Source organism: Natator depressus, chromosome 5, assembly GCF_965152275.1.
Source record: "Natator depressus isolate rNatDep1 chromosome 5, rNatDep2.hap1, whole genome shotgun sequence".
Lineage (NCBI taxonomy): Eukaryota > Metazoa > Chordata > Testudines > Cheloniidae > Natator > Natator depressus.
Genome location: NC_134238.1, coordinates 65,869,007 through 65,892,940, shown reverse-complemented (window position 1 = coordinate 65,892,940; position 23,934 = coordinate 65,869,007).

Here is a 23,934-nt window from a genome sequence, read left to right as displayed (position 1 = left end):
TGTGGCACCTTAGAGACTAACAAATTTATTAGAGCATAAGATTTTGTGGGCTACAGCCCACTTCATCGGATGCATAGAATGGAACATATAGTAAGAAGATATATATATATACAAAGAACATGAAAAGTGGAGTAAGAGGCTAATTAATTAAGATGAGCTATTATCAGCAGGAGAAAAAAACTTTTGTAGTGATAATCAAGATGGCCCATTTAGACAGTTGACAAGAAGGTGTGAGGATACTTACCATGGGGAAATAGATTCAATATGTGTAATGACCCAACCTCTCCCAGTCTCTATTCAAACCCCAGTTAATGGTATCTAGTTTGCAAATTAATTCAAGCTCAGCAGTTTCTCATTGGATCTGTTTTTGAAGCTTTTCTGTTGCAAAATTGCCACCTTTAAGTCTGTTACTGAGTGGCCAGAGAGGTTGAAGTGTTCTCCTACTGGTTTTTGAATGTTATGATTCCTGATGTCAGATTGTGTCCATTTATTCTTTTGCATAGAGACTGACTGGTCTGGCCAATGTACATGGCAGAGAGGCATTGCTGGAACATGATGACATATATCACATTGGTAGATGTGCAGGTGAACGAGCCCCTGATGGAGCGGCTAATGTGATTGGGTTCGATGATGGTGTCACTTGAATAAATATGTGGACAGAGTGGGCATCGGGCTTTGTTGCAAAGATAGGTTCCTGGGTTAGCGTTTTTGTTGTGTGATGTTTGGCTGGAGAGTATTTGCTTCAGGTTGGGGTCTGTAAGCCAGGACTGGTCTGTCTCCCAAGATCTCTGAGAGTGAGGATCATTTTTCAGGATAGGTTGTAGATATTTGATGATGCGCTGGACAGGTTTTAGTTGGGGGCTGAAGGTGACAGCTAGTGGCGTTCTGTTATTTTCTTTGTTGGGCCTGTCCTGTAGTAGATGACTTCTGGGTACTCTTTTGGCTCTGTCAATCTGTTTTTTCACTTCAGCAGTGTGTATTGTAGTTTTAAGAATGCTTGATAGAGATCTTGTAGGTGTTTGTCTCTGTCTGAGGGATTAGAGCAAATGTGGTTGTATCTTAGAGCTTGGCTGTAGACAATGGATCCTGTGGTGTGTCCTGGGTGGAAGCTGGAGGCATGTAGGTAAGTATAGCGGTCAGTAGGTTTCTGGTATAGGGTGGTGTTTATGTGCCCATCCCTTATTAGCACAGTAGTGTCCAGGAAATGGACTGCTTGTGTGGATTTGTCTAGGCTGAGGTTGATGGTGGGATGGAAATTGTTGAAGTCATGGTGGAATTCCTCAAGGGCTTCTTTTCCATGGTTCCAGATGACGAAGATGTAATCAATGTAGCGCAAGTAGAATAGGGGCATTAGGGGACGAGAGCTGAGGAAGTGTTGTTCTAAGTCAGCCATAAAAATGTTGGCATACTGTGGGGCCATGTGGGTACCCATAGCATTGCCGCTGACTTCAAGGTATAAATTGTTCCCAAATGTGAAATAGTTGTGGTTGAGGACAAAGTCACAAAGGTCAGCCACCAGGTTTGCCATGACATTATGGGGATACTGTTCCTGATAGCTTGTAGTCCATCTTTGTGTGGAATGTTGGTGTAGAGGGCTTCTACATCCATAGTGGCCAGGATGGTGTTTTCTGGAAGATCACTGATGGATTGTAGTTTCCTCAAGAAGTCAGTGGTGTCTTGAAGATAGCTGAGAGTGCTAGTAGCATAGGGCCTGAGGACAGGGTCCACATAGCCAGACAGTCCTGCTGTTAGGGTGTCAATGCTTGAGATGATGGGGCGTCCAGGATTTCCAGGTTTATGGATCTTGGGAAGCAGATAGAATACCTCTGGTCGGGGTTCTAGGCATGTGTCTGCACAGATCTGTTCCTGTTCTTTTTCAGGGAGTTTTTTGAACAGATGGTGTAGTTTCTTTTGGTAATCCTCAGTGGGATCAGATGATAATGGCCTGTAGAATGTGGCGGTAGAGAGCTGCCTAGCTGTCATCATATTACAACTTATTCATGATGACAACAGCTCCTCCTTTGTCAGCTTTTTTGTTTATGATGTCAGAGTTGTTCCTGAGGCTGTTGATGGTGTTGTGTTCAGCATGGCTGAGGTTATGGGACAAGTGATGCTACTTTTCCACAATTTATGCTTCAAGACCTTTGTTCAACCCAGAGACTTAATTTTGCATTAGCAAAAGAAAGGATGAATTGTTTAGTCTTACAATCCGTTTTGAAATATTCAACATGATATTCTCCATTAAATTCACTTTGGATCCACTCCCCACAAAGTCTGATAAGGCATATATGTCTACAATGGACTGTTTGCTGTATCTGGGGATCAGGTCCATAGTTCATTGACATTATAACATATATAACATCATTAATAAAATTCAAGTTTAAACATTATAATAATCATATTGATCTATTAGTTTCCATTGCAAAAATATCCTTTCTTCCAGTATCCTGATATTCCCAATCCCAAGCTAAAGTAGGAAGAACTGTAGCATGTTTAAATGCAAAATGAACAATAAAAGTATTAAGTAATTTTTTCTAAATTAAAAAATATTTTGGCATTGGTTTAATTTTTGGGCATAAGACTGAATTATCTTTTATTTTACTGGTACCAGTGTATGCAACTCTCATTGGACAGCCAGTACACTACTTATGAAAAAGGAACTTCTTTTTTACCTTCTTGAAACATGGCTTATACTGAAATTTATACACTGATGGTTTTAAATTACTATAGTACATGACATTTTATTTGATACTGCAACCTAAACAAACCCATATGTATATATAGCAAAGGATTAAGTCTGAGAAGCTATATTAAAAATAAACCACCGTGTAAAACATTCTGGACACAGACCTCTTCAAATGAAAAGAGTCAGTGAGAGTAGGTTTTGTTGCTAAGAAATCATAGTGATAGTGTCAGGATAATGTTCTTTCATTTGAATTAAGAATGCTGATTAATAAACATACCTACCAGATAATGAACCAAGGTATCAAAGGTATGTTATGTCAAAAACCAGATAGAACAATTAGTTTATATATTGAATAAGCAATGTGAACTGAAAGTTGTCAAGGCAAATACAACCAAAGTGTGTCATAATTGAATGGCCACAAAATTTGTTAACTGCTTGATTAGAAGTACAAGACGTACAGCTCAGAAGTATGCAGAGGTGACTCCAGACATGACTGTTGAAAGAATAAACAGATATTGATACAGATGTTAAAGATTTATACTGCTGTTTCATAATGTTGTTGCTGAACTGGATGATTTAAGTGACTATATTGCTGTATAATGGATTGATTAAATAACTTCATGAAAATATTAAAGTATGTGGAGAGAGGCTACAAAAAAGACTACAAAACTTCAAAAAGGATATTTCTACACAGAAGTAAACTTGCTGACAGAGAAACTTCAATCTGAATACGAACACGGAGACATGTAAAGTTAACCAGGTAAATGATACCAAGCAGAACAAAGGGCTGCCAATACAGGGGACACCAGAAAAGTATGGAAGACTATCCCATGATGTCCAGCAGTTTCTTAAACCATCAAAATTCCAAAAACAGAACTAAAATATCCCAAAATATTTGTATTACAGGTGAGTCACATCATACATGCGTTTACCTTATGCAAATTCAACTATACACGCTTAGCAAAAAAAAACCCCAAAAAACAAACCAAGATACCTGTAAATAGTGCTGGTGATTCTGCCCACCATTCCACTCAATGAGCATATGCCCTGGAGTGAATGTGAGATGGGAGATGCGAATGTGTTGTTCCCTCAGTTGGTCTCAGTTCCTGCGTGCCTCTCATAGCGTGAACATCTCACCATGCTGAGTGTGATTCTAGTGTTGAAAGATATGTATTTATCATACAACATGGCCTCTAAACGCAAGCCAACTACTTCATCTGGTGCTAAACCAAAGAAACAGCAATCTGTTCCAATGCTGGAGGAAAAACTGGCTGTGTTGGACTTATTGAGAGACGGTATGTCGGTCTCCAATGTGGTGAGTAAATATGGCCACAACGAATCTAGCATCCATGCCATCAAGATTCGAGAGAGAGAAATTTGTCAAGCTGTGGCATCAAGTGCTCCAGTAACTGCTAAGGTCACGAGCGAGGTGCGTGATAAGACTTTAGTGAAGACTGGAAAGGCATTAAACTTATGGCTGGAAGACATGAACTGTAAACGTGTGCCTATCAATGCGAGAAAAGGCTCTTAGCCTCTACATGCTGTTCAAATCTCCTGCAGAAGAGGGACAGCCTTCTGATGAGAAGGAATTCAAAGCCAGCCAAGGTTGGCTTAACAGTTTTAGGAACCGCTTCAACCTCAGAAACGTGCAGACTACTGGTGAAGCTGCATCTGCCAATGAAGAGGCAGCAAAAGCCTACCCCGAACAATTAAAGAAAATCATAGAAGAATAGGGCCATCTTCGGAACAAGTTTCTAATGCTGATGAGACTGGGCTCTTCTGGAAAAAAATGCCCAACCGCACTTACATTTCGAAATCAGAAAGACAAGCCCCTGGCTTCAAAGCAGCTAAAGACTGTGTGACTGTGTTGTTTTGTGGCAATGTGGCTGGGCATTTAATAAAGCTGGGCTTGCTCTACAGGGCTGCAAATCCCAGTGCCCTAAAAGGCAAGAACAAAAATCTCCTGTCTATGTTCTGGCAATCAAATAAAAAGGCTTGGGTGATGGCAGCATTATTTCTGGATTGGTTCCACAAGTGTTTCATTCCAGAGATTCAGCGGTACCTCGAAGAGAAAGGACTTGACTTTAAAGTGTTGCTTATCATAGACAATGCTCCTGTCCACCCTGCAGCACTCCGGTTTGCACACAATGATGTTGAAGTAGTCTTTATCCTCCCCAATACCACCTCTATCCTCCAACTTCTCGACCAAGGTGTGATTCGCTGTTTCAAGGCCAAGTACACGAGGCTTACATTCTCATGGATACGTAGCCCTATGGATTCTGATCCCAATCTTAATGTGATGGAGTGTTGGAAGTCCTTCAACATTGCCAATTGCATCACTTATATTAAACAGGCAATGGATGTAATCAAGCCTGAAACAGTCAATGCATGTTGGCGAAACCTATGGAAAGAACGTGTGAATGATTTTAAGGGTTTCCCGACCATTGACAAAGAAGTGCAATGCATTGTTCAGGTGGCCAGGCAAGAGGGTGGTGATGGCTTCATCAACATCCTCGAGGAAGAAATTGAAGAATTAATTGACAGCCATAGAGAAACATTGACTAACGAAGAGTTAGAGAAACTGATAAAATCGTCTACAGAAGACAAAGATGATGATGACAAACAGGAAGAGCCAGCAAGCTGGAATCTTCATAAATTTGCTGAAGTGTTCCAAGCAGCGAAACACTTGAATGAATTAATTTCTGAATACGATCCCTCTATGGAACAAAGCCTCAAAATCACACGTAGTATTACGGACTATTTGAGACCGTATCAAGAAATGTTTGAGCAGCTCGAGAGACAACGGTGACAGTTGCCAATCACCATGTTTTTCAAGGAAAAACAACCAGCAGCAGATGAGCCTATGAAATCAACTTCTCGAGCTGAACCACAGCCAACCACTTGACTATATGCTGTTTTCACCTTACATTCTGACTTTAGAACCTAACCCCCACGTAAGATGTGACTCCACTGTAATATATTTTCCATTGACTTTGAGTTCTGGGAACACAACCAAAACTAATGTGTAAGTACAAACATGAAATCATAATAGAAGTACCTCAAATTTATGAAAAGATAATGAATGATACCCAAATTATATTCGGAGTGGAACATTTTATTTCTTTGTATAAAATAAGGATTGTATGCTGTTTAGTCTGCATTAATTTTTTAAAAGGAAATGATTTGATAGACTCCCCATAAGAATCAGATGAATTCCTTCAACAAATCACTTCCTACATAATGAAACAATCTGGATGAAAAACTGCGTGCATGATGACAGCTGGCCAATAGGGCCACATCTAAACAACTAACTCTAATGAACTATCTGTCCTTTAAGTCTCTAATAGTAGACTGCTGTGGTAATGGAAGAAGACTTATAAAATAACCCTGAATTAGTTAGTATCTGTACTTTCTACCTGACCAAGAGACCAGCCATTGTGATCTCTCAAATAAGGCTAAATAATTTATCTACACACCAGTTTCAGCTGATAAATATAAAATATTTTACTATGCATTTTCTTTACCCAAGTAATGATTTGGCTATTCTATTTTAAATACTTTGCCTATTATAAGCCTGAATTATAAACCGGTATGTATTAAAAATGTATAATTCATCATTAACAAATTTCTGCCTAGCTGTCTTTAAAGAATGTTTGCTGAAGAAGTATTTAAGGGAGTGGAGAATTGAAAATTTGTTACACTAGTTTAACATAACTCTAATTTAATAGACAACTGTTTTACATGATTAGCATGTAGAGAATTTTCAAACCTGATTTGTGATGTCATCTTAAATTGACAGCTTCAGAGAGGAAAGAAAGGAGCTTGAATGAATGGGTTCTAAGATAGTTTACCCTTTGTTAGGCTAACATACCACATTACAGTAAACTAATATGAGAATTCTAAATTAATTGTAGTTACAGCTACTGGAGAACTAGAATGTTTAGAATAATTAAAAGCACACAGGGGGAGGGGGCTGTGTGAGAGAAAAAGGAATAGGCTTGATTATGAATTAACATTAATTTGATTTTAAGTACTCATTTGCATATTTACTAACTTTGAATTCCTTTTAGTTGAACTGTTACTGAGAATCTCAAAACATATAATTGATAAAAATACTCATCTCGCTAGCTGGGATGGAGCTTTAATAAGCAAGGGAAAGTGTAGACACCACATATGGTTGGGGCACAGGAAAGAAACTCAAATGGGAGCACCTGAGGCAGTGTTCTATGTGCATCCTCTCTTTTCCTCCTACCCCATCCACTTTGCTTTCAGTACTTTCTTTCACCTTCTTTCCTTGTATTGTAGGGTTTGGAGGGAGGGGAGTTACATGTTGCATCTGAGTCCAGGTTCTGGGGCTTTCCTATCCACTTCTGCTGCCCTTGGGCAGTGAGGGTAATGCTGGAGCTGGGTGATTTGTTCAGTTTGATGGTGGAAAATGTGAAAGATTGATGTTTAGGTGGAGTAGTCATTGTGGAACCCCTGTTTTTAGCTCCACCTTTCCTACCTTTTACCTAATTGCTGAATCTCTGGTGGCCAGGGGTTATACTGATCACTAGTTTGGGGGTCTGGAAAGGATTTTGCCCCAAGTAGGCAAACTGCTGTGTGGATTTTTTTGTCATCTCCCATTCCTCATCCAGGGGGTTGGGTTGGGAATTATGTTACTATTGACACAGCTTAGGCCAGTTCCAGTGAAGTTAGTGGGTTAGAAAGGATTGGATTTGAGATTCTTGTACTCCAATGGGCTGCCTGGGCATTAGAGCTGGACACAGTGATGGATAATCAGGGGGTGTGCATCTATGTCTGGCATAGCCTTTTATCTCTCCTACATCTGGTGTGGAAAAGAGAAGTGGATGAGGAATCTGGCTTCCAGTCAGGGCCCCCGGCAAGCATGAAGATTCACAGAGAGGATGGCCATACTCAGCCTTAGACTTATAGTAAAATCAGGGGTCATTGGTGCCCATTGATAACTGAACTCGAACAACCCTGCCAGTTGTGTGGGGTGGTTCTCCCAGTCAGCTACTAGTTTTTAAATAAAGTTGTGTCCTCTCCATTTAACCCTAAAATGATTTCTGTGTCTCATTACTTCCAGACCATACGAAGCATGATTAGAATATGGACCCATAGTCTCATACTGGTACTAAAATCACTTCCCCAGAATAGCATAGAACAAATTGTATCACTTTGTGATGAGACATAGATTTGTTGAGTTTTGAGCTAAGATTTCTTGATTACTCTCTATGGTGTCCAGAACTGTAGTAGCTGAGCACCTCACAATCTGTAAGATATTTCTATTCACAACACCCCTTGTGAGGCAGGGAAGTGCTATTGTCCATGTTATAGATGGGAACTTAGGCACAGACAAGCTAAATGATTTGCCCACAGTCACACAGGAGGTCTGTGAAAGAACAGGGAATGAACCCAGGTTTATCAATTCCTAGGTGAATGCCCAAACCATCAGACCATTCTTCCTCTGTGAGAAATTAAATATATTCACACAAATATAATAAATATTATAACTCTTATTTTGTCATTTAATTCTATTTTATTGAATAAAATGTATAAATGTCTGAATTCTTCAGTCTGTACTTTAAGTCAGGAACTAAAATTCAACAAATCCATGGGAAACATGGCATAGGTAAATGGTTAATTAGAACTTATTAATGTGTGTTGTACACAGTATCTACCCCAAGAAAAGGAGTACTTGTGGCACCTTAGAGACTAACCAATTTATTTGAGCATGAGCTTTCGTGAGCTACAGCTCACTTCATCGGATGCATACTGTGGAAACTGCAGAAGACATTATATACACAGAGACCATGAAACAATACCTCCTCCCACCCCACTCTCCTGCTGGTAATAGCTTATCTAAAGTGATCATCAAGTTGGGCCATTTCCAGCACAAATCCAGGTTTTCTCACCCCCCCCCCAACTCACTCTCCTGCTGGTAATAGCCCATCCAAAGCGACCACTCTCTTCACAATGTGTATGATAATCAAGGTGGGCCATTTCCTGCACAAATTCAGGTTCTCTCACCCCCTCACCTCCCTCCAAAAACCACACACACAAACTCACTCTCCTGCTGGTAATAGCCTATCCAAAGTGACCACTCTCCTTACAACGTGCATGAAAATCAAGGTGGGCCATTTCCAGCACAAATACAGGTTTTCTCACCCCCCCCCTTTTTTTTTTATCTACCCCAGTGTTCTCATACTGAATAGTCAGACATTCACACTTCGGGATGTCTATCCAAAATGATCTCCCAGACCATTTGAGATTTACTTATCACTAACCCTGTTGATTATAAATGCATTGAGCACTGTGCCATGATATTTAAAGCTGGCCCTTGCCAACATAATGCTGGAGAAGTGCTCCTTCCGTGTAAAGCATGTCACGAATTGCTGTCCAATTTTATTTTCTCCAAAGGTATTTTCCTATACAAAGTTTTGGAAACGGTTGCCTTGCCACTCAGTGGTGAATTTGATTTGTATGAACATATTTAACAAAGACCTAAATTTGGCCCTAATGTAACTCCATTAGTGTTAGTAGAGTTGCACTAGGGATAAATTTGGACCAGGGCATTTAAATGTAGGAACAATACTGCACTAATCACTGCTTAATCTCTGCTATGTATCCTCTGAGCTTAATTATCATTTTTGCAGCATTTGACCTTGTTGATTAGGCAAATCTTTTGAAAATGAATACATTTGTGAGAACTTTGTCTTCTTTCAGTTCTATCATGGTCTCATTTATCTCCATAAGTAAGTATATGTATGTCAGATTCTGTAATTTGCATTGTGATGTACAAAAAATATCCATTTTAAATGGCTAGATTTTCAGTTATTCTTGCTCTATTTCTTATTAGTATAGTGCTTGTTTACTGGAATAATGTTAATACCCAAGTCTGCCTGGCTTGCTGGTCATCAAAGTTCTTTCTCATTTCTATCAAATTGTTTCTCATTATTGGATGCCATGCATTTGATGAAACACAATTCTGGGAATACAGAGGTCTTGTTTGTTGGAACTAAACGCCTGCTGAGAAGACCTTCCTCCTGATAAAGCCCTTTTAACTGCTTCATTCATTAGAAGAGTCTTAGCATGAAAGGGGAATTGAATTTATATTTTGATATCAACAGGAAAGATGTGGATATATTTATGCATACCTTTTCATATCTCTCAGATTGAAATTCCTTATCTCCTAAACTATTAAACTCCTAACAAGCAAAACTGTTGCAAAAACTTCTGTCTCTTTCTGCATGATGTAACCATCTTTCTTACACCCTTTTCACTGGTTCCTGGTAAACCATGGCCTTGATTTTAAGATTTGATTATAAACTTGCAGAGCACTCTGGATAACTGCAATGAAAGCAGACAACTTAATCACCTCTATACATTCTCAATTTAAATTCCTTATGGAACTGTAAGATCTCACCTCAATCACTAATTTTTCTTCAATTTGTTCTCCTGTTAGTTGAGCTGGTTGAGAATTTTCCCTCAAAATGATTTTCCAATGAAAAATGTAGTTTCTTCAATAGTGAAATTTTCCCTGGGAACACTTTGATTTCCATGGAAACACCAACAAATATTGTGTTTCCTGTTGGAAAAATGGAAGTGAAATATTTAATTTGGGGTCAGTTCAACCAAAACTGGAATATTTCATTATTTTAACTTCTTCCTCTTAGCATATGCACAACATGCCTCTGGTGGTACATGACCAGGATTCATTATTGAATTTGGTCACGGGGACCCAAAATGTTTTGTTTCAGATCAGTTCAAGAAAATATTAAACTCCATTTCCCTTCTAGTTTCATTTTGATATTTCCAAAATGAATTTTTTTTTTTTAGATATCTACTTTTCATCTCAATTTGGGATGAAAACAAATGTTGAAATGTTAGAATGTCCCATGAGACAGAAATTCCATTTTTTGCTAAGCTCTGCTTGTTTGAAACTTCTGAAGTATACATTTTTTTATTTGTGGAACCAAAGCCTAATCCAACTTGCACTTCAAAGTCAGTGGGAAAACTCCTACTGATCTCCATGGGAGTTGGGTCTGGGCTCAAGATGCTAAATGTATCAACACATTATGTATTTTCCTTGTCTTGTTATATATTTTAAATTGAAGAAAATGTTGTATCGTGCTGCTCTTCATGGCATTGGGTTCTGCGGAGTTCTTGGGTAGGATCTTGAAAAACTGGTTATAGGAAGAAATACCACAATAGCCTCTTCTGTAGATTTATTTCTACAGCTCATGAAAAGGACAATAATGGCCAATATGACTCTTTATACTTATAGTAGAATTATTGACCGGATTCTTAGATGTAACAGAATGAGGGAGAGTTGGAGGGGGAAGGGACTAGGGAAGGGACAAAGCATAACTATGAACAACTATAAACACAATTTCCTGTGGCTCTAAGTTCCTTGACAATTGGTCCAAATATTTTTTATTGTTGATGTCTACCTGTCTTGGTGCAGATGCCCATGGTTTTTTTTTTTTTCTTCACTTTTGTTTTTCACACTTTTTAGGGCAAAAGTTCTGACTAACCACACTTATCCTAGATTATCATTTTACATGACATTGGAATAATTTTTATTCATTGCTGCCTGTAGGATTATGTGTTTATAACAAGAGTTGTGACCTTTTTATAAATCCAAACTGTTTATTTGCACTTCAAATGCTGCGAGTGAGACTAAGTAAACGTACTTGGTAACTGCAGTATAAGTGCTGTATGCAGATCTTTTGTTGCAGCTGTTTAATGAAGAGCTTAGTGTTAGTAAAAAGAAGGTGTTTTTTTTCATTTGGATCTTATAATGTAGTTAATGTGCAACACATCTCCTCATCAAGGTGGGGTACCATGAGCACATTAGATCTGTTCTCTACTCTCTACACTGGCTTCTCATGGAGTAGCAAGTCAAGTTCAAGATCTAAGGGCAGTATACAAACCTGAATAGAATAGAACAGATTAGAATAGAGTGAGAGGTCTTTATTAGTATTGCAGCTGCCAGCACACTGCCAGAGAGAAACAAAGACTTGTTTTTATTGGATAAAAAAAGACTGCACCTTTAATCATTAACAAGCACGAAAACCTCACCAAATCCATCCCAATGGTTTCTGTGACTAAGTTATCAGGAATGTCAGTATGAGTCCCTCCTTTCCCACATAAAGAAAAGCAACAGAGAGCCCCCTTCCAGAATATATCCAGTTTGTTCTTAACATTCCCAATTGTGTCTATATATTACAGTCTTATTTATCCATGATGTTTGATGATTGCTACCTCTCCCAAGTACCTTGGAATACAGGCACATATACAAAAATTGGTGATCATCACACACTACATTTCATTCAGATGGCAACAAAAACACAACTAGGTTAACAGAACAAAGGGGATATATTCTCTTATTATAAGACTTATATTTGTCTTTGCTCAATATCACTGTATTATTATCAGTGATACCCAGTACACCATTCCATAACTGACTTCCTTAAGTTTACACTCTTCATATTACTTTACACCTATCCCATTTTAGTCATTATTTGAGCAAACAACATATATTTAACTTTTCCTAACATTTTCTTATAAGCCAATTTGTCTAGTAACTTAGATATATTGGTGGCCACTGTCGGAAGATGGGCTACTGAGCTAGAGGGATCATTGGTCTTGACCCAGTATGGCTGTTCTTATGCTTTTATTTGCTGCCATTCTTTGAATGATGTGTTACTTTCTTTAAATATGAGAGGTAGTCATAATTTTGTATTCCCTGTTTCCTATACAGACCATACCATTATTGATACCATAATTCAAATTTTAGAGATTTTTTCTGTTGTGATAATAATTCAAACCAGAAAACAATGACCAGTGTTTTAAGCTATTATATTATTTATTATATCATCATATTTATGTATATATTTACATTACAATTATAATTATTTTATAATATATTTATTATTACATATTATAAGACATCACATAATCTACAATATCTCCTCAACATTTGGATGCCTAAGACATAAAGAACATAAGGAAAACACTACAGCAATATTACATTATATAATGCATAAATTTAGCCTTGATGTAAATGGGTACATCTCCATTCACCTCGATAGAGTTGTGCCTGGTTATATCAGGGATGAATTTGATCCTAGACATGTTCTAAGTATTATTCTTAATAAATATTCATACCAGCTCCTACACTATTAGCCAAACCTTTTTCAAGCTGGCTTCATCCATCTCTTACTTGTTTAACTTTTTTTTTTTACATTGTTTATCTTACTTTGACATGAAAATGAGAAACAGCATTCAACATGGGACACACATTCATTTAAACTCCAGTTAAATACTAACAATTTCAGATGTTTTTCCTCTATTAGTGCATATATAGAAATGCTTTTTGCATTATTTGGAATAATTAGCTATATTTATTATCCAAAATAAGAGTCTTTTTAGGGGATTTGGAGGTTAAATATAAACTTAATCACAAGTCTAGTGTCTTATTTCAACAACAAAAGATATTGTGGATTCTAGAACAATTACTTCAATGTGGTACGGAAATTAGCAGTAGTTTAGATAAAATATGCACCAATTGGTGTAGTGAAAAAACAATAAATTTACTTTATAGCCATAAGAATTTGAATTTTAATGATCACTAAACTTTTAAACAACTCTTATGTCTCATAATATAAGATCTATTATTTCTTCTTCTCTCAGTGATTTTGTTTTAAAGAATATATTCAGGGCCTTGTGTATAATGCAATTATGTGGCTGTACAAATAGCCACATAAATTTACCTTTTTTTTAAAGATGCTGAAAAAATTTCCATTTACAGCAGAATATTTTTTAAAATGGCCAATTTGCTGCCATCTTCATGTTTGATCATTTTCCTGTAATTCTCAGTCTGTGTATTAGTCCATGTTCTGTCCACAAGGGGGAATTCAGGGAGTTTGTTGCTCCTGGCCTTGAACTTCTGTTAGTGCTTATACAATAAAAAGAACATGAGGAAAATCCTTCTAAGGTTCAAAACAACAGCTCTGAATCTGTATGACAAAAAAAACAAGGTTTGATTTCAAGCACAGGACTTTCAGCCCCCACTATCAAAAAGGGAATAAACAGGAAGATACAGAGCAGACCTGGCTGCTAAATTCCACAACAAAAACACCTTAGATTACCTCTCTTAAACTATAAGGCAACTTCTGTGATAGCTACTGAAGGTAGTCTAGCTCAGCTACTTTAAGCATCCACAGATCAGAGCAATACTTCAAAGTTAGAGTTCATCTGGTGTGGCCATAGTTAAAGGATGTGAAGTTGTGAGATGCTGAATCTGACGTTTCCTTTTTGACCATCAAAACTCAACCTGAAGCTTAAAACAGGAGACCCAGTCAAGATAAAAATAGATTGGGAAAAATAATAGATGACAACAACTGGATGTAGCTGCACCCAAAAATCCCAAAGAAGACTGATGTACTCAGAAGGGAAGAAACAGCCAATTCTTCAGCTGATTCCAAATCCAATTGAATTGAATTGATGTTACCCCAACAGAAATGGTACTCACACCAAAGCTTAGTGATCAGAAATAATACTCTTGAGAACAATCTAACACTATTCAGTGGTAGAGTACACCTGTTGGATTCCCTTAGAAACCTTTTCCATTCCACTTATCCATAACACCTTCTCCAATTCTGGGAGAACACTTCATTCAGTTCTCTGGGATCCAAAAAAAAACCCATTTGATTCCAGATTTTATCAATCAGGTTCCTTTCCCTTTATTTGGCATACAGCAAAGTTATGCTGAGTTGATCAGACTGAAGAATAGGGGGTTGATATAGGACATACCACACATCCAAAGTTACACAGAAAATCTTTTCCTTTATATACATTTACACATCACATTGCATTTACTCTACATTGCATCACACATTTTTGGATTGGCTTGGTTACTTTGCAGGAACCCATCCCTGTGCAACGTGCTCTGTCCATGCATTGTCCACGCTTAACCTCCTCTTTACCTTATCTCTTCATTCCTAACTTATCTTGTCCATTATTGGAAAATGGTTCTCTAGGTGTTCTCCCTCTTAACTGTCTCAGACATTCTGTGTTTTTCACCTACTGACCTATTTACTTACCTTATTTAGTATAAATGTTCTGTTTTCTGCTTAATGATCTGTTCACATCCCTAATTCTATTCTCCAAGAAATGAGGCCTCCCTCCTTATGTTAATCACACATGGCAGGCCAGGTCTTAGCTACAACACCTTCAGATTGGACGATGCAAGCAAATCATAGCCAGAAGTTGACTACATCTGAATGAGTAGTGAAGCCAGTGGCTTATATAGTTTCTTTAAATTTGCAGTAGAAAGCCAGGCAGGAGGAAGTTCTAGAAACTGTTCACTAAAGGAGAAGATCCTTTTTTAGCATTAGAAAAAAAACATTTTCTGAAATTATTTATTGTTTTACATATATGTGGTCAGCTGGGAAAGTCAGTGTGTGTCTGTGGGTTGGTGGGGGGCATACTGGGTGCAGCAAAGGGAGCTGAAGAACTTGAGGGATGCTAGCCATACATAGCTTCTAAGACATGTCGGAGCAGAGCTCCACTTCCATGCAGTTTAGGGGTTCTATAGGAGGGGAAGGCACTGCTATGTGAAGTTCCTAATTCCTCCAGGAGCAGATCTGTTTTCAAGGGGGTTAAGAGATATTGGGTTAGATCCTGATCTGGTGTCAATTGGCCTGGCTCTATTAACTTCCATAGAGCAATGGCAATTTACATGAGCTGAGGATGTGGCCCAAGATAGCAACTTCCTCCCACTCTAAGCCTTCCCCTTCCCACCATGTGTTTCAGCCCATCTTCTGATGTCAGGTAGACATATATTTTCAATCATCCCTCTGGCGGGGCTCCTAACCTAAGATGCACTGTGCAAAACTCACATGTTATGATCAATGGCAAAGTTTTTCAGAGAACATAATATTCAGGTGGTACTCCCTTGATAAATTGCAATAGTAACATTTGCTATCTCTGCGGTACTTTTAGAAATATTGAAAATTATCATAATCAATTAGCTTTGCAACATAACTGAGAGTTTGTCATATAAAGCTGGGCAATTTACAGGACTGTGAAAAAACAAACAAACAGAGAAGACCACAGAATTGAGAACTAATGTGTTTTCCTCTCCCATTCCAGATAAGGAGATACCGGAGGATTTTGCAGGGGAAGATTGTGGATACTTTGGGCTCATTTGCTAAGGAAGATAGATCCAGCTTTAGGTAAAGGTCTTCAAGTTAGGGCCTTCAAGATTCTATGTGCCTCCATCAGATCCAGGAGCACCTGACCTCCCGAGCCTTTTACAGGTAATTGAAATTCTTTGAATTTTGAAATTTCAGGAAAATTTTCCTCAAAATTTCAACTTTTTTTTTTAAAAAAGCAGGACATATGTTTAATGAATATTTTTGCAAAAACTACATACCATTTTTTGACTATCTGTAATCATTCATTCAGCTCTGAAACTACTCTCCTTTTTTTTCTCATTTCTTCTGCTGCTGTTTTTGGTTGGTTCCTGCCACTCTCTGCAATCCTACAGCTATTCAGTCTCACTCCTCCTGTCCAATGTGCTTCCCAGCTTATATAAGAACGTAAGAATGACCATACTGGATCAGACCAAAGGTCCATCTAGCCAGTAGTCTGTCTTTTGACAGTGGCAATGCCAGGTGCCTCAGAGGGAATGAACAGAACAGGTAGTCATCCACTCCCTGTCGCTCATTCTGAGCTTCTGGCAAACAGAGGCTAGGGACACCATCCCTGCCAATCCTGTATAATAGCCATTGCTGGACCTATCCTCCATGGATTTATCTAGTTCTTTTTTGAACCCTGTTATAGTCCTGGCCTTCACAACCTCCTGTAGGAAAGAGTTCCACAGGTCGACTGTACATTCTGTGAAGAAATACTGCCTTTTGTTTCTTTTAAACCTGCTGCCTATTAATTTCATTTGGTGACCCCTAGTTCTTGTGTTATGAGAAGGAGCAAATAACACTTCCTTATTTACTTTCTCCACACCAGTCATGATTTTATAGACCTCAGTCCTATCCCCCCTTAGTTGTCTCTTTTCCAAGCTGAAAAGTCCCAGTCTTATTAATCTTTCCCCATACGGAAGCCGTTCCATACCCCTAATCATTTTTGTTACCCTTTTCTGAACCTTTTCCAATTCCGATATATCTTTTTTGAGATGGGGTGATCACATCTGCATGCAGTATTCGAGATGTGGGCATACCATGGATTTATATAGAGGCAATATATTTTCTGTCTTATTATCTATCCCTTTCTTAATGATGCCGAACATTCTGTTTGCTTTTTTGACTGCCACTGCACACTGAGTGGATGTTTTCAGAGAACTATCCACAATAACTCCAAGATCTTTCTTGAGTGGTAACAGCTAATTTAGACCCCATCGTTTTATATGTATAGTTGGGATTATGTTTTCCAATGTTCATTACTTTGCATTTATCAATATTGAATTTCATCTGTCATTTTGTTACCCAGTCACATAGTTTTGAGAGATCCTTTTGTAGCTCTTCTTGGTCTGCCTGGGACTTAACTATGTTGAGTAGTTTTGTATCATCTGCAAATTTTGCCACCTCACTGTTTACCTTTTTTTCCAGATCATTTGTGAATAAGTTGAATAGGACTGGTCCCAGTACAGACCCCTGGGGGCACAACTGTTTACCTCTCTCCATTCTGAAAACTGACTATTTATTCCTATCCTTTGTTTCCTATCTTTTAACCAGTTACCCATCCATGAGAGGACTTTCCCTTTTTATCTCATGATGGCTTACTTTGCTTAAGTGCCTTTGGTGAGGGACCTTGTCAAAGGCTTTCTCTTCTCCTTTTCCCTTTCAACCTCTCTCCCATACCCAACAGCCTTTCCTACTTCAACCCAAGTTCCCCACTCCAAGAACCACCCTTAAAACTACATTTTTGTGCTACACATTTTTAAATAAATGTAGAGGGAGGATGACTCTTTTTGTGTAACCTACAGCCAAAGTAGGTATGGAGTATGGAGTAGAAAATAAGGGAATAGTGTCTGTTATTTCATAGTCATGGCTTTTACCTGGGCTACAAGTTTGGGATGAATTATTACAATCACAAAACCATTCTTACAGACAATGATTCTGTGTGTTTGAAATTATGGCTGTGGGTTTGAAATTATGCCCTTAGTTACAGTGTGGGAGAGCTTAACTTCAAAGCTGACTTTTTGTCTTTATTCCTTCCTGTGAGTTTGTTTTCCAGCATTTTCATGACTTCGCTGTACTCTTATAAATATTTCACTAACACAGATAAAACCTGTTTTTCAAGGTTTTTGTGAGAAACATAAAAGTAGAAACAAACAATAGATTCAGACACACATCCCTACTGTAAATAGATAAAATATCATAGGCAGTACAAGGAAACTCTGTGAGCCAGTGTTGCTACTTATTTTATTATACTGTGTAGTAATGCTAGGCAATACGGGTAAAATATTCTGAGAGTCTGGGGGACATCAAAAAGTGAGGGTGAGATCCCCAGTGGTGCTTAGGTGTCTAAGTTCAACTTTTAGACATTGCTGCAATCCACAAAACTCCCACTCAGCTGTCACCTAACACTGTAGGTAACTAATCTCACTTGGCTCCTAAGTTTTTTCCTCCAAGCAAGCACACTACAACCTCAAGCTCAGGACCTGGGCACCTAGCTCCTGCCTGAGCATGCACACTGCCTCAGGATAGGCCTCCAGACACCCATCTCCCACCTCAGCCCCAGCGTGATTCACAACCCAGGAAAGATAAGCATTTGTCCACTGAAGCCATGTGCAGGGCCCAATCTGGTACATGCATTCAGAGGCTGCCTACAAGATCAGGCCCCTCAGACAAGTTCATATAAAACAGCCATGGGATGAGGAAAAGAACGTCCTCTATTATAATCTTTAGCCTCAAGGATGTGGGAGACTCCCAGTTCTATTCCCCTCTCCTCCAGAGGGGGAACCACTTCCCAGATGAGTGCCCTAACCACTAGAATATAGCCATTCTAATGCTTTCCTTGGCCCAATTAATATTTGTTTTCCATTGTTTAAAGTGAAGTTAATTCAGTAGCTGAGATTCTGGGGCCCCACATCAGAGTATCTAATAGCCTAGTTGTTAGGACACTTATCTGAGAGATGGAAATCCCTTCTCCCCCTCATGAGGGAGGATCTGAATTGGGGGTCTCCTACATCCTGAGTGAGTACCCAATCCATGAGGATAAAGATTATAAGGGATCTCCTTTGCTGCTGCAATTCAGGGGGCTGAATGTCTATCTTCCCCCAGTTCATGAATCACTAGCACAGTAAGGCACCAGTCTCTGGCTGGGGCTGTGACACTCACTCTTGCAATGCAAAGAAAGAAAGAAAAAGAAAAGCTAAAGATAGTGAATGCAGCTTCCATTTCTGATGCATGTAATCTATCTGCTAGGAAATTACAGGCAGAGCACACAATTGTATCAGCCACCCATAAGTTGTATGAGATCTGGCAAACTCTTAGTGTGCCTTTCTGGTTAGAGTCACATCAGTGTTGCCAAAGGGGTTCCTTGGTTGGCAACACCAGGCACATTTTAGACAAGAGAAAGGTAGGAAAAAGGAAAAATAAAATTGGGAAAGAAATTACACACTGCAGGAGGGGGCAGGGGAGAATAACAATAGGAATCTCAGGTTCACATCTTACATTTTGCTCAGAATTTAGCCTAAGCTGGGGTAGGAGGGCTGGGGGAGGGGGGGAAAGGAGGGGAAGGGTGATCATCTATTTGTCTCTCTCTGGCTCAGTCTAGTCAGGATATGTGTCACAATCAGAATATTCCATTCTATGCATCCGATGAAGTGGGCTGTAGCCCACGAAAGCTTATGCTCTAATAAATTTGTTTGTCTCTAAGGTGCCACAAGTACTCCTGTTCTTTTTGTGGATACAGATTAACACGGCTGCTACTCTGAAACCAATCAGAATATTGAAAGCCCAGTGTTGTCATGGTGGATCCTGGGTCCCAGGAGAGGGTGGGGGCAGTAGCAGCCATGATGGTGAGGCTTTTTCTTGCTAGTTCATCTGTCCTGATTGCTCTTGCAGTTACCCCCAGATAAACAAAGTTCAAAAAGGAGTGGCAACCTCATCCCATTAAAATTAATCACTGAAAACAAATTTCAATGATTCTCCCCTATAAACGTTTTCTCCCATTTCTAGAATTGTTTGGCTCATTATTATGTCAACCCATGGCACTTCCAGGAGCCTTGGAGATCCTTTATCACAGCTCTTTTAAATTAAACAATCCAGTTTGTACCAGTCTTTTGATTTCCCACTTCTGTTTACTTTTCGAAGCAATTTTATACAGTGGGCAAGTTGGACTTTTTTTATCTTGGCCAATTTAGAATACAGGCCTTTGTACAACACTCACATATGGTGGCTTGGTATCAAGCTGCAGAAGAACAAAGAATGGATAGGGTGAAGAGCACCTCATCTACAACAATAACTCCCAACAACAGTAAGAGCAAAAAGCGGTGTAAAAAAACCCAACAACCAAGAAGTGGTACAGGGAAGTGAGGGAGTCTAGCATTAGATGGTTTTAGGAAACCAAAGTCAGAATCAACATTTCTCACAAGTTTATCTTCCATCATCATCATATTGTCGTAAGCAACCACTGAAGTACAGAGAACATCACTGTTGCCTATAGCTTGAAATTGTGCTAATGGTTGCTTTGAAGAATGGCTTCCCCTGGCCACCTTCATTAGTGGTAGCTAAAGTATTTAATTGATTTACAAACAAACACACAAATTAGTTCAAAGATGTCTGTTATCATCATTACTCAATCAGTGCATTTTTTGCACTAACTATGGATTTTTAAGGAAGTTGAAATGACATTTTGTGTTTAAATAATTATTTGTGGTTTCAATGATTGAGACTTGCAGACTTGGAGGCTGTGGATTGGTCAATTTGATGGAAAACATGTTATAAATTGCATGAGGAATGGTGAGCATAGACAAAACATTCACATTTTCGGTCCCTTAGTGGATTTACAATGATGTGTTTTACAGCAACCTTTCTTTAACAAATACCGGTGTTCTGAGACTCTTTCTGTAAGGAACACACTTTAGCATAGTGTTATGAGGACAAGAAATGCTAGCGCAGCGGGAGAAGTCATTCTTCTACATTCAGCTTAAAATATGCTAATAATTTCAAATGTTGTTCTACTATTAGTGCATCTATGGAAATACATTTTGCATTTATATGGGGTAATTAGAAGATGTTTGTAACTAAATTCAGATTTTTTTATTATTTGTTAAAGTAAAACAATCTGAATTTTGTGTCTTAATTCCACATTTTTAATTGAACAAAAATATAATATTAAGAACCCTAGAGCAATTATTTTGCTTCAGTGTATCACTTGGCACACATAAACAGAAATAACTTCGGGTGGAATATGTGAACCAGTTAACTATATTGTTTAATTATAAACAGAGTGAGTACACTCTTTTAATCTGCAATACAGTGTATATTTTTGTCATCTTCATAGACCAATGAAGCGGGGACTTCTGGAATCTGCAAGAGTGCTCAAAATACAAAAGTTACAGGGGTTTAATAGGCATAAATACATCATTTATTTATAACTGTATGAGCTCTTATATGGCACCAAGTAGCTGTTATATGGCACCATAGAACAGTGAAGTGGTCTAGGAATGACACATCTGGTAGCTATGCTTATTGATGATGATGAGGAGGAGGACTCCTTATTTTACCATGTAAGCAACAGAAGCTAATTGTGGATTTGTTATCTGGCTTCTAGGCACAAGCAGTTTTTCTGATACCATTATATTCTTTTGTTCTCTATGTTCTTGCACTGTCCATTTCACCGTAGTATCTTACCCGTCTAATAGTGAATTAAGTGCTGTAACTAACATCTGTCATGTGTGGCTCATGTTCTCTGTCATCCTCTCATTGTCTGCACAATGAAGCATGTGGGTAGGGTTTTACAATTGATATGTTCTGGAAAGAAACTAGGAAAGAAGAAAATTAGAAACAAAAACTGTTGTGAAATGAAGAGCTGTCTTCACTAAACAATGTGTCTCGTTATTGTTATGTGGAAGTCTTTGCTCACATATATGGCCAATTGAAGTCGGCCATATGTATGAGCAAAGTCATGGAATCCAGATCTTAATTTATTTTTTCTGTGGGTTTTGACATCAGGGAATATTCATCAGGGAATTTTAAAGTCCGTACTTGGGTTTTCTGATAATATAGGCAGATAGTTTAACTGAGCAATATACTGATGTGAGGTTCATTTTTTTCTTGTGGTATCATAGGTTGTAATGTTATTTAATAAGAATGGCTTCCTTTGCTGTTCACCTTTTTCAATGCAGTGTTTGACTCAGTGATTCTTATCATGTACTGTAGGAACACTGCCCAACAGGGGTCACATTTACATTCTCTTCTGAAAAAGAACTTTTAGTTGTAAGTGCTTTAATAGTTCAGAACCTGCTGTGAAACATATGTGAAGAGACATTAGCCACCTACATGTGTTAGGAATGTAAGAAAGACGGTTGTTGTACAAACTGGCAAAATAATTGAAATTTAATGAGGTGGTTCTCTAGGCAGAAATGACCTCTTGTTGCAGTGTCACTGATTTTCACTCTCCATCAGGTGGCTCAAAAAATGAAGGAGCAAGAGCACAAAGAGCAACCCAATCCCACTGAGCAGCATGTTTTACTGAGTGTTGATTACCTCTAGGTGTGGGTTATTTTATTTTTTTCAGTTTAAATATTCAAAGCAGCTTTTGTTGAGTTGACATGGAATTTTTGAGTTTCTAGCAAATCAGAGATGGAAAACACGATTGTTGTATAGCCAAAAGTTGCTTTCCACAGAAACAGAGCCAAGTTAAAACAGAAGTCCTGCTGCTTCATTATAAAATAAGCTAGTGTACTCAAGTTCATTTAAGAGAGAGAGAGAGACATATTGTAGATTCCAGTTCTTGTATAAGATGAATTTATCCTGACCTTAGATTGACAGCAAATCCTGACTTGGCTAAACAGCACATTATTTTGGCAAAACTGATGTTAAGAAAAAGTTTTGAAAGTGAAGTGTGCCAGTTTTAGCGTGGGTTGTTTTTTTTTCATTCTGGTTAATGGCTTTTATGCTTAAATCTCTATATAGACAAGATTCTACACTCTGAAAAATTGCTTCTTTGAATCCTGTTTGCATTAAAAAAATGATAAGGTAGAGACAGTGCTTATCCATTCTATTACTGGTTAATTAAAAATTTGAGTAGGTGAAGAGTGCATTAAAGTTAGCATAACTTTAGAGATGCTAATTTATTTCTTAGATTTACTATACTTTGTAATGCATTTTAGATTAGGAAAGTGTAATTAATTATGCATTACATATGTAAAATGGGCAAAAAAAATTGAAAGACATTTGAATTTTCACCTAGTTTTAACAATTTTACAAAAACTCAATTTTTTGCTGAAATGTCACTATTCAACATTTTTTCCAAAGTTTTATTAGCAAAATTTAATATTACCACTAAAATGGTACAGGTGGGTTTTTTTTTTCTACCAGTGGGAAGTATACGCTCATGGAAGTGATAAAGAGGTTGAATATTAGGCTTTAACTGTGCAACACGAGTGCTTTAGACAAAACAATGTCTTATCCTGTAATATAATATCTGAAACAAACAAAAGGCAACTTTTAGTGCAGAGTCTACTTTTAAATACATATATGGCTCCTATTTAAGCATCCAAGGACAGAATGTGGTCTTGAGGAAAAGGGGGTTACTCATAGGCATTGGGAGTGGAAAGGACAGAAGAGCTATCTGTCTTGCTGTTATTTACTACGAAAGGGGAAGGGAAGGAAAGAATCATAGCTTCAGGAAGAGTTAATGGAATGTGCAGTCTTGTACATCTCATAATGCTCACCACATTCACCTGGATGTGTGTGTCACCCCACTGACTCTCCCTACTGTGAATGGGAGAGAAAGGAAGTGGGGAACTCAGGCTCCCACTGATTCTCTCTTCCCTTCCCTTCTAGGAGTGGGGTAGGGCAGGCTATCTCTAACATTGTCTGGGCTCTCAGCCTGTTCTGCCCACTCTTGCTGCCAATGGACCACTGAGCCCATTTTGGACCAATTGGTTGCTACCTGCAAGAGTATGGGGAGGAAGGGGCTGTTTGTTTCTGCTGACTGCTGGCTGGTAGCCATTTTTGCATCATTTATAACACACATTTGAGAGC